The sequence below is a fragment of the Schistocerca nitens genome, chromosome 1 (assembly GCF_023898315.1).
Source record: "Schistocerca nitens isolate TAMUIC-IGC-003100 chromosome 1, iqSchNite1.1, whole genome shotgun sequence".
In the NCBI taxonomy this organism is placed as follows: domain Eukaryota; kingdom Metazoa; phylum Arthropoda; class Insecta; order Orthoptera; family Acrididae; genus Schistocerca; species Schistocerca nitens.
In genome coordinates this window covers 1,121,993,462-1,122,013,164 of record NC_064614.1, presented here as the reverse complement: position 1 = coordinate 1,122,013,164, position 19,703 = coordinate 1,121,993,462, and the positions used below count along the sequence as shown (strand labels likewise).

The following is a 19,703-nucleotide window of genomic DNA, read 5'->3' as shown; positions in this document are numbered from 1 at the left end:
AGGTGGGATCTGGCCGCGTGGCGGCTGCCTTACCCCTTTCCAACAGGTATGGGGTGCTTCCTAGTGGTGATGACATCGTTTCCGAGCCACCACAGGATGCCTCACCTGTTGGGCCAGTGGCCGATTCTCCGGCAAGGTCCCGACAGTCACAGAGGGCGGGCCTATTAGTTATAGGGAGCTCCAACGTTAGGCGGGTTATGGAGCCCCTCAGGAAAATAGCGGGTAGGTCGGGGAAGAATGCCAGTGTGCACTCGGTGTGCTTGCCGGGGGGTCTCGTCCGTAATGTGGAGGAGGCCCTTCCGGCAGCTATTGAACGCACTGGGTGTGACCGGCTGCAGATAGTAGCACATGTCGGAACGAATGACGCCTGCCGCTTGGGTTCTGAGGCCATCCTTGGTTCCTTCCGGCGGCTGGCTGATTTGGTGAAGACAACCAGCATCGCACGCGGAGTGCAAGCTGAGCTTAATATCTGCAGCATAGTGCCCAGAGTCGATCGCGGTCCTCTGGTTTGGAGCCGTGTGGAGGGTCTAAACCAGAGGCTCAGACGACTCTGCGACTATAATGGTTGCAAATTCATCGACCTCCGTTATTGGGTGGAGAACTGTAGGGCCCCCCTAGACAGGTCAGGCGTGCACTACACACCGGAAGCAGCTACTAGGGTAGCAGAGTACGTGTGGCGTGCACACGGGGGTTTTTTAGGTTAGAGGGACCCCCCCTTGGGCGAAACGATAAAATACCTGACGGCTTACCAGAGAGAACATCATCATCGTTGATAAAGAACGTCCGTCCTCAGAGACCAAAAACAGGAAAAGTTAACGTAATATTGGTAAACTGCAGGAGTATCCAGGGCAAGGTTCCTGAATTAGTATCTCTTATTGAAGGAAATAGTGCGCATATAGTATTAGGAACGGAAAGTTGGTTAAAACCGGAAGTGAACAGTAACGAAATCCTAGACACAGAATGGAATATATACCGCAAGGATAGGATAAACGCCAATGGTGGAGGAGTATTTATAGCAGTAAAGAATTCAATAATATCCAGTGAAGTTATTAGCGAATGCGAATGTGAAATAATCTGGGTAAAGTTAAGTATCAAAGGTGGGTCAGATATGATAGTCGGATGCTTCTATAGGCCACCTGCATCAGCAACCGTAGTAGTTGAGCGCCTCAGAGAGAACCTGCAGAACGTCGTGAAGAAGTTTCGTGATCATACTATTGTAATAGGGGGAGACTTCAATCTACCAGGTATAGAATGGGATAGTCACACAATCAGAACTGGAGCCAGGGACAGAGACTCTTGTGACATTATCCTGACTGCCTTGTCCGAGAATTACTTCGAGCAGATAGTTAGAGAACCAACTCGTGAAGCTAACGTTTTAGACCTCATAGCAACAAATAGACCGGAACTTTTCGACTCCGTGAATGTAGAAGAGGGTATCAGTGATCATAAGTCAGTGGTTGCATCAATGACTACAAGTGTAATAAGAAATGCCAAGAAAGGAAGGAAAATCTATTTGGTTAACAAGAGTGATAGGGCACAAATCGCAGAATATCTGAGTGACCACCATCAAACGTTCATTTCTGAGGAAGAGGATGTGGAACAAAAATGGAAAAAATTCAGAAACATCGTCCAGTACGCCTTAGATAAGTTCGTACCGACTAAGGTCCAAAGCGAGGGGAAAGATCCACCGTGGTATAACAATCATGTACGAAAGGTACTACGGAAACAAAGAAAGCTTCACCATAGGTTTAAGAGTAGTCGAATCATAGCTGATAAGGAAAAGCTGAACGAAGCGAAAAAGAGCGTAAAGAGAGCAATGAGAGAAGCATTCAACGAATTCGAACATAAAACATTGGCAAACAATCTAAACAAGAACCCTAAAAAGTTTTGGTCATATGTAAAATCGGTAAGCGGATCTAAATCCCCTATTCAGTCACTCGTTGACCACGATGGCACCGAAACAGAGGACGACCGAAGAAAGGCAGAAATACTGAATTCAGTGTTCCGAAACTGTTTCACTGCGGAAAATCGTAACACGGTCCCTGACTTCAGCCGTCGCACGGACGCCAAAATGGAAAATATTGAAATAAATGATATCGGAATTGAAAAACAACTGCTATCACTTAGTAGCGGAAAAGCATCCGGACCAGACGAGATACCCTTAAGATTCTACAGTGATTATGCTAAAGAACTTGCCCCCTTTCTATCAGCAATTTATCGTAGATCTCTGGAAGAACGTAAAGTACCTAGTGACTGGAAGAAAGCACAGGTCGTTCCCATTTTCAAGAAGGGTCATAAATCAGATGCGAATAATTATAGGCCTATTTCACTTACGTCAATCTGTTGTAGAATAATGGAACATGTTTTGTGTTCTCGCATTATGACGTTCTTAGATAATACAAATCTCCTTCATCATAACCAACATGGATTCCGCAAACAGAGATCATGTGAAACCCAGCTCGCCCTATTTGCCCAAGAAATTCACAGTGCCGTAGACACTGGCGAGCAGATTGATGCCGTATTCCTGGACTTCAGGAAGGCATTTGATACGGTTCCGCACTTACGTTTAGTGAAAAAAATACGTGCTTACGGAATATCGGACCAGGTTTGTGATTGGATTCAGGATTTCCTAGAAGAAAGAACACAACATGTCATTCTTAACGGTTCAAAATCTGCAGATGTAGAGGTAATTTCGGGAGTACCGCAAGGAAGCGTGATAGGACCTTTATTGTTTACAATATACATAAATGACTTAGTTGACAACATCGGTAGCTCCGTGAGGCTATTTGCAGATGACACGGTTGTCTACAAGAAAGTAGCAACATCAGAAGACTCGTACGTACTCCAGGAAGACCTGCAGAGGATTAATGAATGGTGCGACAGCTGGCAGCTTTCCCTAAACGTAGATAAATGTAATATAATGCGCATACATAGGGGCAGAAATCCATTCCAGTACGATTATGCCATAGGTGGTAAATCATTGGAAGTGGTAACGACCGTAAAATACTTAGGAGTTACTATCCGGAGCGATCTGAAGTGGAATGATCACATAAAACAAATAGTGGGAAAAGCAGGCGCCAGGTTGAGATTCATAGGAAGAATTCTAAGAAAATGTGACTCATCGACGAAAGAAGTAGCTTACAAAACGCTTGTTCGTCCGATTCTTGAGTATTGCTCATCAGTATGGGACCCTTACCAGGTTGGATTAATAGAAGAGATAGACATGATCCAGCGAAAAGCAGCGCGATTCGTCATGGGGACATTTAGTCAGCGCGAGAGCGTTACGGAGATGCTGAACAAGCTCCAGTGGCGGACACTTCAAGAAAGGCGTTACGCAATACGGAGAGGTTTATTATCGAAATTACGAGAGAGCACATTCCGGGAAGAGATGGGCAACATATTACTACCGCCCACATATATCTCGCGTAATGATCACAACGAAAAGATCCGAGAAATTAGAGCAAATACGGAGACTTACAAGCAGTCGTTCTTCCCACGCACAATTCGTGAATGGAACAGGGAAGGGGGGATCAGATAGTGGTACAATAAGTACCCTCCGCCACACACCGTAAGGTGGCTTGCGGAGTATAGATGTAGATGTAGATGTAGATGTGTATACCTGTCTATCCGCTCCCGGGACTGGAACGACTCCTTAACCTCTCCCTTAAAACCCACATCCTTTTGTCTTTCCCTCTCCTTCCCTCTTTCCTGATGAAGCAACCTTGGGTTGCGAAAGCTTGAAATTTGTGTGTGGGCGTTTGTGTGTTTTTTATTGCCTCTACCAACATACCAACGCTTTCGTTTGGTAAGTTACAGCATCTTTGTTTTTAGATATATATTTCCCACATGGAACGTTTCCCTCTATTATATATAGTATGTAGTAATGTTTACAAAGTGTAATTCACTGTGCCTGTAAGAATTGTGAATGATCAGTCATTTGTGTGATTCAAGGTCATGGTCATCATTGCTCGAGGGTGTGGAATTGATGCTAACCTCATCAATGGCTATTTCCATTATTGCATCTCGTGTCCAATACTCTAACTTCTGCTGCTACACTTACCTGCAGTAACCTTGCAAGTCCTGTGCAGTAACTGAAAGAAAAGCAACATTAATAAGATTCTGCACTCTTTCCTTCGACATGTCACCAGTGACATTGTTCTGCCTGAAACTGTATTTTATTTGGCCCCTGCCAGTTCTATTGGATGTAGATCGCAGTAGTAAGATGGTAAATGGATTGCTTTGTGGCCTCTGCTTTTTTTTCCTTTATTTTGTATAACAGTTCAGCCTTTTTCATGGAGACATTGCAGTTTATTTGCCTGTCTCGCAACTATTCTAACATCATAATCCTGAAATCATCTTCCTGCTGTGGTATGGGACTCTATCAATACAGTCACAGAACTGGATGGAATATTAGGAACCACCATATCTGCAACTCCACATGCCCCCCCACCCTTCCACCCCTCCTCTCCCCCAATGATGTCCATTAGTTTCGTCAACTTCAGGAAGTTCGCAAGTTAGGGGAAACAGTTTCTTGCATGAAACTTCCTGACAAAATATAACTGTGTGTCAGACCGGATTCTCAGGTTTGGCTCTGTCCGACACACAGCTCTAATTTGTCAGGAAGTTTCAAATCGGAACACACCCTGCTGCAAGGTGAAAATTCATTCTAGTTTCTTGTATCTTGTTGCAAATACTTGCTGAATTTCTCATTTTGTGGAAGTTTTTCTCAAACTTGCAAAAGCTGTGAATGTTCAGTACTGGTGCGAAAATATCAGCGTTGAAAAGATGAACTGCACAAAAACAGATGGGCCAAAGCAAATGTATCATTGGAACCCCTAAACACATATTTGATGTCACCAGAAAAGGTAGTATGAAATGAGTTTACCAATCAGTTTGTTTTACCAGAAGGGAGAGCAGAATGGCTGTACAGATGTCTATAAATTTTTGCTGGTTTTTAAAGTTACTGTAAACATAAATGCATACATTTGTGATAAAAGCCATAAATAGTGTGTGCAAAAATCAGAGTAATTAAAAGTCAGTCTCTTGGTGAGATACTGTGCCACATTTTTGTTTCTTGTTATTGAATATTTGATTATACAATATACAAGAGATGTTTGAAATTTACATATGACGCCCTTGAAGTCATTAATCTGAGTGAAGTTCTCTGATTTTAGTTAATTAAATAGCATTTATTGGTAACATCAATATGCACCCCTCTTAACACTTGTTTTTTGTTTTGGTTTAGTGTTCATTCACGATTTTTATTCGTTAATAATAATGTAACAACAATGGAGACCACTCTGATTTTTAAGAATAATGGCACTTGTGCAACAAGTACTTGCAGCAAGTGCTTACAGTAATTATTTGGTAGTGGACACAAGCCTTTCCTAATACTTTGACTTCAGGGGCAACTTGATGTTGGCAGCACACAGAGACAAACAAGTATCTTTAAAATGGTGCTGATTTTCTCCACTTCTGGTAGCAGTACCACAGTCGTCAAGTTATCATGGCCAAACAGTACTTCCATTTCAGGAACATTAGGTCTAAGTTGCCACATCTTAAGATATTCGTAAAATTTAATGAGGCTGTTTGTTAGGTGTTCTTCACATTCAGAAAAATCTTCCCCCCCAGTATGAAAATGCAAGGTAATCTGCATACTGAAATTTCTTGCAGGTAAAGTTTGACAGATCTGTTGTGTAGAGGCTGAATTACACAAGAGAAAGAACAGAGCCTTGAGCCAAGCCGTCACTGAGTACACATCATCCACTCTTCTTCTTTATTGTTGTGCACTTGAAACCACTGACTGCTCATACTGCTTAAGCGGTTACGTACAGTCTTCCGAGGTACTGGTTTCAGAAATTCCAGTGTTAGAGCCTCACACTACACCATGCCGTTAAGTTGCCATCAGTTCAACAAAAACTTTCCTGGTCATGAGTTTCTTCTGGCATGCAGTTTGTATGTGAGAAGTTGGTGAGAGTACCTGATCACAGCAGCTTCTACGAGGTATGAACCATCAGGTGCACAGAATTAGTTTTTTCTTTTATTCGGTCTGAGAAGATTCTTTTCACTAATTTGCAATGGGAAGCTAAGTAAAGATATTGGGTAAAAGTCCTTCCTCCCTGTTTATATTACTTTACCACTTACTGGTGGTGTTCCTATGCAGAGAATTTCATTAAAAAGGATAACTAACTGCTTTCAGTTTGTAGGACCTCTGTACACAAAAAATTCAGGATAGAGCCCATCTGTACCTATAACGTTTCTACATTTTGTACGGCTAAGGGCTGTCTCAAGTTCAGTGATCATAAATGGAGAAGAGAATTCTGGGTTATATTGTAGAGATTTCTTAACCACAGGAAGTTAAAGCAAATTTTTGGTGAGTAAAAAAACTTTGTAGCGAAGCCAAGGGGTAGATGACTATGAGAAAATGAGTGTAAAACCAATGAAAGGGTAACATTCCTTGAGTTGGAGCACACAATGTTAGAAGTCTCAGTGGGACAGGGAAGCTACAAAATTTGAAAAGAGAAATGGAAAGCCCTAATGGAAATATAATAGGAAATAAGATAAGACTCTATGATCAGACATATTTAGATAATTTATCAGTGACAACAGAAATGGATATAATGGGGGTAGGAGTACTTATCAATAGGAAAGTAGAGCAAAGAGTGAGTTACTACGAAAAGTACAGAGATTGAATTACTGTGCTCAGAATTCATAATGAACCAATGATGACTACAATAGTTCAGGTATACATGCCATTGTCACAGGCAGAAGATAGAGGGGTAGAGAAAGTGCAGGACAGTGTTGAATGGGTAACTCTACTCTAGTACTCATGGGTGGTATAATAGGGAAGCCTACTGAAGGCATCATAGCTAACACTTGGTTCAAGAATCATAAAAGAAGGTTGTACACATGGAAGAAGCCTGGAGATACTGGAAGGTGTCAGATACATTATATAATGGTAAGACAGAGATTTAGGAACCAGGTTTTAAATTGTAAGACATTTCCAGGGGCAGATGTGGACTCTGACCACAATCTATTGGTTATAAACTGTAGATTAAATTTGAAGAAACTGCAAAAAGGTGGGACCTGGATAAACTGACTAAACCAAAGGATGTACAGAACTTCAGGGAGGGCATAAGGGAACAATTGACAGGAATGGGGGAAAGAAATACAGTAGAAGAAGAATGGGTAGCTCCGAGGGATGAAGTAGTGAAGGCAGCAGAGGATCAAGTTGGTAAAAAGACGAGGGCTAGTAGAAATCCTTGGGTAACAGAAGAAATATTGAATTTAATTGATGAAAGGAGAAAATATAAAAATGCTGTACATGAGGCAGGGAAAAAGGAATACAAACACCTCAAAAATGAGATCGACAGGAAGTGCAGAATGGCTAAGCAGGGATGGCTAGAGGACAAATGTAAGGATGTAGAGGCTTGTCTCACTAGGGGTAAGATAGATACTGCCTACAGGAAAATTAAAGAGACCTTTGGAGAAAAGAGAACCACTTGTATGAATATCAGAAGTTCAGATGGAAACCCAGTTCTAAGCAGAGAGGGGAAAGCAGAAAGGTGGAAGAAGTATATAGAGGGTCTATACAAGGGCGATGTACTTGAGGACAGTATTATGGATATGGAAGAGGATGTATATGAAGATGAAATGGGAAATACGATGCTGCGTGAAGAGTATGACAGAGCACTGAAAGACCTAATTCGAAACAAGGCCCTGGGAGTAGACAACGTTCCATTAGAACTACTGACAGCCTTGGGAGAGCCAGGTCTAACCAAACTCTACCATCTAGTGAGCAAGATGTATGAGACAGGCGAAAAACCCTCAGACTTCAAGAAGAATATAGTAATTCCAATCCCAAAGAAAGCAGGTGTTGACAGATGTGAATATTACCGAACTATCTGTTTAATAAGTCACAGCTGCAAAATACTAATATGAATTCTTTACAGACGAATGGAAAAACTGGTAGAAGCCGACCTCGGGGAAGATCAGTTTGGATTCCATAAAAATACTGGAACACGTGAGGCAATACTGAACCTACGACTTATGTTAGAAGGTAGATTAAGGAAAGGCAAACCTATGTTTCTAGCATTTGTAGACTTAGAGAAAGCTTTTGACAATGTTGACTGGAATACACTCTTTTGAATTCTGAAAGTGGAAGGAGTAAAATACAGGGAGTGAAAGGCTATTTACAATTTATACAGAAACCAGAATGCAGTTATAAGAGTTGAGGGACATGTAAGGGAAGCAGTGATTGGGGAGGGAGTGAGTCAAGGTTGTAGCCTCTCCCCGATGTTATTCAATCTGTATATTGAGCAAGCAATAAAGGAAACAAAAGAAAAATTTGCAGTAGGCATTAAAATACATGGAGAAGAAATAAAAACTTTGAGGTTCGCCGATGACATTGTAATTCTGTCAGAGACAGCAAAGGACCTGGAAGAGCAGCTGAACGGAATGGACAGTGTCTTGTAAGGAGGATATGAGATAAACATCAACAAAAGCAAAACAAGGATAATGGAATGTAGTTGAATTAAGTCGGGCGATGCTGAGTGAATTAGATTAGGAAATGAGGCACTTAAAGTAGTAAAGGAGTTTTGCTATTTGGGGAGCAAAATAACTGATGATAGTCGAAGTAGAGAGGATATAAAATGTATACTGGCAATGGCAAGGAAAGCATTTCTGAAGAAGAGAAATTTGTTAACATCGAGTATAGATTTAACTGTCAGGAAGTCGTTTCTGAAAGTATTTGTATGGAGTGTAGCCATGTATGGAAGTAAAACATGGACAATAAATAGTTTGGACAAGAAGAGAATAGAAGCTTTCGAAATGTGGTGCTACAGAAGAATGCTGAAGATTAGATGGGTAGATCACATAACTAATGAGGAGTTATTGACTAGAATTGGGGAGAAGAGAGATTTGCGGCACAACTTGACTAGAAGAAGGGATCAGTTGGTAGGACATGTTCTGAGGCATCAAGGGATCACCAATTTAGTACTGGAGGGCAGTGTGGAGGGTAAAAATCGTAGAGGGAGACCAAAAGATGAATACACTAAGCAGACTCAGAAGGATGAAGGTTGCAGTAGGTACTGGGAGATGAAGAAGCTTGCACAGGATAGAGTAGCATGGAGAGCTGCATCAAACCTGTCTCAGGACTGAAGACCACAACAACAACATTATTTATTTCCTGATACTCATGAAGGATCCTTACAATCTAAGACCTGACTTTCACTACAGTGTTTCTTTGGAAATTCACCCTACAAGGGGGTGAAATAGGCTCTTTGTGTGCTGAAATTAATTTTCACTATTAATAACAAATATACTGTTCAGAAATCACAAGAGAGGGAGATACACCAGGAAAAGACCCTTGATTACTTCATGATGAGAGAGAGAGAGAAAGAGAGAGAGAGATTCTGAAATCAGATGCTGGATTGTAATGCATACATAGGTGCAGATACAGATTCATCCTACAACTTACTAATGGCGAAGAATAGTTTGAAATTTAAGAGAATCATCAGAAAGAATCAATGTGTAAAGAAGGGTAATACTGAAATATTAAGCACTGATGTTGTGTATTCCAAGTCATCTTAGGCTCTAAGTATTGTGATGGTCAATACTACACTAAGCAGTTCCGTTAAGACAAATGGAGATCCTTAAAAATGGCATTCACAGAAGTTGATACAAGGAAGGGAACTGTGAAAAGAAACATTGGATAAGAAAAGAAAAAATTTAATTTATCAACATAAGAAAGAAATAAAGACATGCACAGGAAAAGAAGGAAGTTATACAGCAATACAAGTCACTTAGGAGTTAAATCAATAGGAACTGCAAAGAAGCTGAAGTGAATTGGCTACAGAAAAAAATGTTAATAATTAAAAAAAAGGAAATGGCCATTCAAATGAGAAATACAGCATATAGACAGGTCAAAATACCTTTATGTGTAATTAAAAGCAAAGCTGTCAACATTTAAAGTGAATAAAATAGCTCCACTCTTAAATGCAGAAGAGAGAGCAAATAAGTGGAAATACTACATTGATTGTCTCTCAAATTACTTGCATGTAACAGAAGAAAAGTATCAGTGTGCAAGACATAAGTGACCTAGTTGTAGAGATTGTTTGACAGAGCTTTAGAAGACTTAAGATGGAACAAAGCAAAAGGCATTGATAACATTGCCTTGGAATTTCTAAAATCATTGGGGGAAGTGCAACTTAATGATTATTTGAGTTAGTGTTTAGAATCTTTGAGGCTGGAGACATAACATCAGAATTTTTTAAAAATATCATCCACACAGTCTCAATGATATCAAAGGCAGATAAATATTAAACTTCTCATGCAACTAAGTTGCTGACAAGAATAATTTAAAGGGGGATGGAAAAGAAAATTGAGGAGCTGTTAGATGACAATCAGTTTGACATTCGGAGAGGTAAGGCACAAGAGAAGAGGTTCTGGCATTGTGCTTGCTAGTGGAGAGCTTGCTACTGGAGATAAGACTGGGAAAAATCAAAACACTTTCTTAGGATTTGCCAATTTAAAAAAAAATTGAGCAATGCAAAATGGTGCAAACATTTGAAAATCTCAGAAACACAGATATAAGCTGTCAGGAAAGACGGATAATATACGAGTACACTATATAAAAGGATTAGAAGGGAGCAAGTAGAACCAAAGACCAAAAGAGAAGAGTAAACTTAAATATCACTCATGGATTAGGTCTTAGACCTGCTCTGACTGATTGGCTGCTGCCTAAAAGGCAGTACGAGAAGCCATCTATAATATCACCAATCCCTCCAGCTGTTATTGCCAGTAGACGAATCTTGACAAAGCCACTGTTTCTTTATTCTAACAGCTTCTCCTTTGGTCTCATGAGGCTGAGTTGATCATCTTCCGAACCTCTCTATATCAAAAAGTTCAAGGGTGTACCAGGAAGCAAAATGGGTTCCTTCTGCACTGAAGGTAGAAACACTAACCATTCAGCTACAGATGTGGTCACAAGAGAGAAAATTTCAGGTCAAAAAAGGTGTGTGAGAGATATGCTATCTCTCTGCCCAACATTTAAACTTGTACATTGAAGATGAAATGACAGAAATAAAAAAGAGATTCTGGAATGAAACTGAAATTTCAGGTGAAAAGGTATTAAAAATAAGGCTGGCAGTGACACCACTATTTTTAATAAAAGTCAGGAAGATTTACTGGACCTGTTGAACTGAATATAGAAGCTAATGAGCAAATAATTTGGATTCAGAGAAAACCAATGAAAGATAAGAACAATCAGTAGTAGCAGAAATGAGATAAGTGACAAACTTAACATAAAAATTTTGAATCCAGGCAGTATACGAAGTGAAGGAATTTTGCTACCATAGAAACAAAATCACACATTACATACAAATCATGGAGGATATAAGAATTGGACGACCACAGATGAAGAGAACGTTTTTCACTAAATGAGGTCGACTAGCATCAAACTTAGGCCTTAATTTGAAGAAGAAAGTTTTGAATGTGCATCTAGAGCACAGCACTGAGTAGAAGCAAATCATGGTTTGTGGGAACAGTGGAAAAGAGGGGATGATTACTTAATAGAAAGTATAGGATGAAAACTCATGTTAAGTTGTAGAGCCCATAGAGAGCGAAAACAGATAGGAAAACTGACTTTTTGTTTAAGATGTGAATAACCTTTTCATTTCCTGAAAGCGTGAGCTGTGCTGAACAAAAAAGTTATTATGGAAGATTACAGATGGAGAATGCCGTGTAGGTGGTTGAACTCACAGTAAATATAAAAAATTTAAATGGTGAATTTATCTGATAATAGTGGAAAAAGAAAGAAAAAAAAGCAGTATTTTTGCATCCTAATGAGGTAAAACAGCAGTTGCATCTTTCATATACGTATGTTAATGGCAACTACGCAGTAGGTGCATTGAAATATTTATTGGAAATTTCTGGAAAAGGAGAGGTAACCATACTAGTAAATTTCCTTATGGAGCCATGAAAGCTGTTAGCTGAAAACATATTAAGAGTATATGGTCTGATAGCACATGTTCAAAGTAATTGCTAACTGTTGTTATTTTGAGATTATTAGTAATCTTTCCATGACCCTTTTTTTCACATTGGTTTCCATTTTTATGGATTGTGATGGATAATTAATAAAATCTGTTTACAGGAAAATTATACCAAAGTCATCAGTGGTGAAAGAGGAACTATCAGAAATACCAATCAAGCCATGTTTGAAGCTCAATGTGAGTGAGTGCCAGGTATCAGAAGTGAATAATTCTTTTGTTGTTTTTGTATACAATCCATTGAGCTATCCTACATCTCACTATGTGAGACTTCCAGTGACTTCAACTTCATACAGTGTAAAAGATCCAAATGGTAAGCATATTTGTGCAGCAAACTGTTATATGGAATTGATTTTGTGTATGTTATTACGCCAAAGAATAAGGAACATATGTTCAGCTCATTTTTATGTTTGTACAAAAAGGGAAGGAGCAAATTACTCAGCTGGTCCCAATACCTGAGCCTGTCCGGACCGCACCTGGTAGAATGAGTGACGCTACGAATGAGCTGATATTCAGAGCCACAGACTTGCCGCCATTAGGGTTCCGAGCCTATTATGTTACCAAACTGAATAAAGAGCAGCAGAAAAAATATAAAAGGGAAGCACTTGATGAAGCATATGAAATAGGTCATAAGGTCAGCTCTATATTAAAAATACTGTTTGTCAACTGTAGACTCTAAACTATTGTTTTTATGATTGAAATTAATTTCCAGAACATCTTACAAAAATATTGACTTGTCTAATTAATTTCCTGATTTTTCCATTTAAGCATTAACTTTATAATTAATTTCTTTTGTAGAAATTTAGTCTGAAGTTTGATGATGTTACTGGGAAAATAAAAAGTGTTGTGAGCCAAGGACATGAGATGAAAGTTAAGCAGGATTTCTACTACTACAAAGGGTTCCTTGGAAATAATGTAGTATTTGAGAACAGATCTTCCGGTGCATATATTTTTAGACCTAATGGCTCTGAAGCAGTGCTTGCAAGTTCATCTGTAAAACAGAAATTTATCAAAGGTAAAGAAGCATTCATTTACAATGAAAGTAGTTATGTCCTACATGCACGCTAACACACTGTATATGATCAAACTTACATGTACAAACATACCATGGGCCAGTGATAACAATGTAATCAGGCAGCCTGCCTTAAAGAAACACATGGCATTAGTACAGTATGCTTCACCCATTAAAGTTCATGCATAAAATTTCTGGTCTTAGGTGTAGTCATTTCCTTTAAATAAATCTATGAAAATAACAATTTGTAATATGTGCTGGTGTGATGATGGAGCAGATTTAACATATTGTATTATTATTTTACATATTATTTTCCCCATGTTATTTTTTACATATTATGTGATGCAGATCACAATGTTTTTTTTTTTTTTTTCTCCCCATTGCAAAAGGACAGAAAAGTTATGGTGCAACAATTATCCCTTTTTATTTTTATAAATATCTGCCATGATCAAGATGGAGTTATCATAATGGAACAAGATGGAGTTATCATAATGTAACAAGATGGAGTTACAGTAACTTGAGAATATTTTGTTTTGAGCAATTATCTTTTTTGCTGTGATCCAAGTATATAGAGGAAGGGTATATTCCTGTGATGAGGAGAGATGTGTAGCAGAAAGCAATAGCAGTACTATCAGTACAGCATCCTTGCTTAGCTCAGTTTATAGAAAGCATGTGTGATGTAAATATGAATTGAAAATCAGCCTGCACTCACTGGAAGGCAGTGCTAAAACGTATCTAAAACTCACATGCGGCAAATTGCCTACGACTTAGTAATTGACATAAATCCATGAGGTGAGTAAGCTGTAATCCTCAGAGACTCATTGTAGGAAAAATAATAAATATGGCTGGTTAAAGTAAGTTGTATTTTCAGTTGATACAAATAAATTCGACGTTCAGGCCTAACCTAAAATATCCATCTTTTTAAGCTAGGAAAAGCTAGTGACACTTGACTAGAATACATCTTTAGGATTCTGGAATATCACAATTAAAATCAGGGGGCAAAATCATATTCAGAACTTCTACAGAAGCCCAACTACAGTTCTAAAAGTCAAAGGGTGTGAAAGGAGTCTGTAGCTTGAAGTAGTTGATAAGGGAATGAGACAGGATTGTAGCTATCTCCCATGTTGATCAATCTGCACATTGAACAAGCCATGAAGGAAACTTGAGAAGAAATTTGGAAAGAGAATAAAAGTTCATGGTGAAGCTATCAAAATTTGAAGGTTTGTTGAGGACATAGTGAGCCAAGGGTAGTAGAGGACTTTGCAAATGAGCTGAAAGGAATGGATATTGTGTAGAAAATACATTGTAAGGTGACCGTTAAAAAAATTAAAACAGGGGTAATGGAGAGTAAGGCAGATGATACTAAAAGAGAGACTTGCATGTGTCTGTATTAGCAATTTATCTGTCCAAGTAGCACTATACAATATAGAGGTTCTGACAATTTAATACAAGGAAAACAAAAGTCAAAGCAGTACTATCAGTATAGTGAATATACATATGTGTTTAATGAAGAGTGGACAAGATAGATTGTCTGAAATCAGTTAGGAAAACCTAGATTAGGATGCCCAGCCAGAGCATAGACATGAATAGCAGGTGGGTTTTGCTATTTAGGAAGCAAAGGAACTAATGACAACAAAAGTAAAGATACAAAATGTAGACTGGCAATATAAAGGAAAGCTTTTGTGAAAGAGAGCAATAGCTTTACATTGATAAAAAATTAGTGAGTGTCAAGAAGTCTTTGAAGTATTTGTTTGGAGTGTAACCCAATATGGAAGTCATGTCTGGGTAAATAACAATATTCACAAGAAGAGAATAGAAGCTTAAACTGGTGAGAACCAAGCAGTCTTCAGAAAGGGGATATCATGTGCCGAGCAAATTTTGAATCTGAAACTGGTAATCATTATCAAAAACAGAGGAAGCAAAAAGTTTGTGCTCACATTTACATCCTTCAAGAAATCTTAAGATTCAGTAGATACCTGAGCACTGTTCCAAATTTTAGAGTAAATGAGTTTGGATAGAAAATACAGTGAACTGATAAAACAGACTTTAAGTGAAATAACAAGTTGAAGTTCAGAGGAAAACTTTCTGTGGCCTTAAATATCAAAACAGGTGTGAAACAGGGAGATGGACTCTCCCCTTCAATGTTTATCTGTGTTCTTGATAAGGTGATCAGGGAGTGGCAATGAGAAAGGAAAGGAACTTGTGAAATGACCGATGTGCAAGAAAAAAGGAATACAAGTAGATTGTCTAGCATTCACAGATGATATTGTGATATTGTTGGAATCATTAGAAGAGATGGTTAGCCAAATGACAGAACTACAGGGAGAAGCAACTAAAGCAAGCCTAAGATCTCTGTCAAGAAGATGCACTTCATAACAAAAATCAAGGCAGCTCCTAGATGGATGGCAGTATAAATTCAGAATGTGGAGAGATTTAAATTCCTGAGAAAATTGATAGGATATAAACTGGTCTGACAGGAAAGGGAGCAGTGAGAACACACATACAAAATAAAAAGAAATGCATTTAGCATACAAACTATGAACATCTACAATAAGAATAATATTTTAATTAATGCAAAACTGAGACATTACCAGCCAGTGATCTGCCCTGAAGCTTGATATGCAGCAGGAAGTCTTGACCTACTAAGAACAGGAGTACTTAAGAGACTAGAGGTGGTGCAACAAAAGATTCTGAGGACAATATTGGGACCTAAAAGGACAGAAGATGGTGAATTTATAAGAAGAGTAAACCAAGAACTGTGTACCAAAGGAGATAGCCTCTCAGACATCATCAGGAAAAGGAGGAGCTTGTTTTCGGACACATCCTTAGAATGAACCAGGGGAGGTTAGCACATTTCGTACAGTTTCTGATGAACTAGAAAACCAAAGTACTTAATATCCAAGAGGTACAGAGAGATCTGGAGGAAATTGGAATACAGGAACCAGAGATATACAACATGGTGAACTTTAAATAGAAAACTAGGCTTTCACAGGTTTCAAAAACAGGACTAGGCCCAGAACAAAATCATTATGGGAAGAAGAGTGAAGGAAGTTGCAAAGTATGAGAGTGGAAGAATATTGGACGAGGAGAAACATCAGAAGAAACGAAGCTGACATGAATTTATATGGTCCTCAGATGACCAAAATGAGATGAAGATGAATAAGAAGAAGCTACTGTATTTATCTGAGTACAAGATGACACTGATTATAAGACAACCCCCACCTTTTTTCTCCCCCCCCCCCCCCCCCCCCCAAGAGACCTCTTGTGAAAAACTTATTTTCAACGTGTTCTGACTAAACAAAATTACAAACTGTTGTATTGATGTAAAGTTTCTGCCTAAAAAGTTAACATTATACCTATTCTAAATTTATGCCATTTATTGATTGTCTACATTTTGGCGATACAAGGAGAAATAAAACTAATGAAAATAAATGCTTTATAATAATTTCCTTTTCCGCATTTTTCACTTGGGAACGCCTGTCATGTGTGGTGTCACTATTTTTAATCATCATACTCACTGCACAGCTGTGAAATTTGAATTTTCATTGTGTTTTTTCCGCATATGTTGTGATTTCTGAAGTTGTAATTACATGGGGCAACACATCTGTTTTTATCCAAATACATATCGGGTTTCACTTTTATTCTGATGTGAAAATGTTACAATGTCTTTTGCTTATACACACATCACCTGCCAGCCGCTTTCATTGGCTGCATAGAACCAGCAGTTGACATACCCCCTTTTGTTCCTGTCATACATCACGCTGAAAGTTGAGAACATTACAGCGTGAAATACATGTATGCCATTGGTCCCCATCTAGACTTTTACCATCAACTGCAGAAATGAATACTCTTGTTGAGTATTTGTCCAATTTTAAGTTCAGTTCAATTTTGAGTACAAATGGATTCAGGCAAACTGTAGTTTAAACATGGTACATGTTCTTGAAAAGCCAGGTATGCGGTATACATTCCTATAGTTGGCAAAATGATTTAATTTGTGGTCTGCTCACTAATTGCCTCCCTGCTTTCGTAGTTCTTTCGCACCCAAGCTGGTATCACTGTTCCCCCTCCAACTCTTCTGTAGTGCTAAGCTTGAGCAGCTGTGAAACACAGACTACAATATATTCTAGGGTGCAAGTCATATGTAACAACAGCAAGTAATACATGTCGCCATTATGATTCAGTCCAATTAGCATACTTGTGCTCATCCTGCCATCTACTGATGTCTGTTCATACTATCGCTGACCACAGGTCTTACCACTGTAATTTATTCTCGTGACAACAGTTGCAATCAGTTTATTTCATTTTTTAAACATTTCATTCTTGATAAATTTTCCCCTTTGTTTCATCTTAATCGTATTCTAAAATTGATTAAAAGCTGGTAACATTTTTACCCTGTATTCTAAAACATGAACAGTGATTGAATTTCTCATTAGTAAATCATTACAGTCTCCCATAATCAGATAAAATATTGATCTGGTTTCAGAAACAAGCAATGTTTTTTTGAAGGACATTTTCGCAGTTGAATGCTACCCTCAGTAAAAGTAGCGTAACATAAGTGTAGTCTTCTGCAGTCATGGTCACCGTCAATAAAATTCTTCTGGGCTGTTGATCATATTGTCAGTATATAAAATTGTCAGACATTTCGGCCACAATCGCAAGTGTCCTTCCTCAGGGCTGTGCTAAGTTGACTGCTGAATGAGAGAGACTTTTGATCTTATATAATAGCAGAGGAAACTGTGTATGTAATTTGATAGGGTTCATGAGGATTGGAGGAGGAGTGTTAGGTGTTCTTTATTGGTCTTTATATTATTCCTTGTCATTGGTGGATAAAAAAGGGTTTGATTGGTGCTTATATTATTGCTTGCCATTGGTGAAAATGTGAATTAAAAAAGGGAGGTTGCTGTGACGTAGTGCCATTTACTTGTTGCCAGGTGTGGGCTTCAGCGTGCCTGCACTCTATGCACATGTGGCCACTGTGGTCTCCCATGTGCGTGTGTTAGATGCTCTGCTAGCAGCCACGACACCAGAAGCCTATACCCATCCTCTCTATTCATGTTGGCGGGTCACTTGGCTATTTCTATCACTCTCTAACCTTCCTCCTCAATGTAAATAGCTGTTTCGCCAGAACATGGGCTGCATGGAATATTATTTCTTTGTTGTAGTCATCCTGGTATTCTGTGAAGCCCGCATACAGGCGGAACAGCCATCTACTTTGAGGATAAAGATTAGAGAAGCAATAGAAATAGTCGAGCAACCCACCTACATGAATAGAGAAGACACGTATAGGCTGCCAGCAGTGACAACATTGTGGGAGGACAGAACGTGCAAAGCAACTCACTCAGGCATGTGGGAGACCACGGTGGTTGTATGTAGATAGAGCACAGGCACGCGCAGCCCACATCTGGCAACCAGCAAACAGCACTATGTCACAGCTGCCGCCTGTATCTAATTCATCTGTTTCCATCAATGGTAAGATGTAATGTAAACACCGATCAAGCACATCTTTATCCACCAACGATAAGGAATAATATAAAGACCAATAAAGAATGCCTAATTCTCTGTCCTCCAATCTTCAAGTACCCAATCAAATTGCATAAACAGCTTCCTCTGCTGCTATATAAGATCTAAAGTCTCTCTCATTCAGCTGTCAGCTCAGCAAAAAGCACTGAGGAAGGCCACTTGCAATAGTGACCGAAACGTTGGACAATTTTATATATTGACAATATGGTCAACAGCCCAGAAGAATTTTATTGGCAGCAAACAGCATAATGTTTGTATATGGTATCCATACATGTATGAGAACTTTATTGCAAACCTGTTCAGATACAACAAGAGTTTGTAAGATGATAAAATTTGGTGCTATTTACTGCTGTTTTTCACAAAACTGCCAAATTTTAAGCAGACCAATAGACTTTTATACTGGCTGGTTTATAGTTTCTTGTGTATCCCATGCACGAGCACCATGTGAGTCAGATGTCACATAATTGTTCAAACTACGATGATACTGTATCGAGCACTTCATCGTACCCCTCTGTGGGTCCAGGGGTTTGAATAGGCCTGAGGTATTCCTGCCTGTCGTACGAGGCGACTAAAAGGATTTTCAGATGTTTCAGCCTTTATGTGATGGTCCGCTGAAGGCTTCGACCTCCACTCTTCAAAATGTTCCTGAAGAGCAAACCAATTGGGGAAGGGTGCCTTACAAGGTGCATTGTGTCCATCGTGCATTGAGATCTTTAGCCCACTTTCTCATCGTCGCATTGCAGTCCTGCCCATTCTCCATCTCTTGGGCAAGAACACCTTCCTGGGTGTGTTTTCCAACATGCACTATGCAGTGTTGATTTCTGCGTTGATGATGACCATGGACTTCTTTGCACCTGATATCCAGCATGGTAGCCAGTCCATTGTGGTGGGGCTGCCATTCACCCTGTTGGTTATCCCTGACCACACAGGGATCGCTCTGCTGATGCCTGCACCATTAACTCCACACGTATGCCAAGGGATAGATGCCTATCCCCCTGGGGCATTGGGACTCCCAGCAATGGCCATCCTGCCAGTGGTCGGAGTGAGTGGCATCAGGGCGGATGACACGCGATGAAGCTATTCCATCATTTCTTGCAGGTGGTGAAACACCAGCAGTCCCTAAG

General features: G+C 39.3%; 1 pseudogene; it reads left to right on the top strand.

Annotated features, from left to right (window-relative positions):
• LOC126199186 (lysosomal alpha-mannosidase-like) overlaps nucleotides 1-19,703 on the top strand; it is a 153,703-nt pseudogene that overhangs the window by 99,329 nt on the left and 34,671 nt on the right.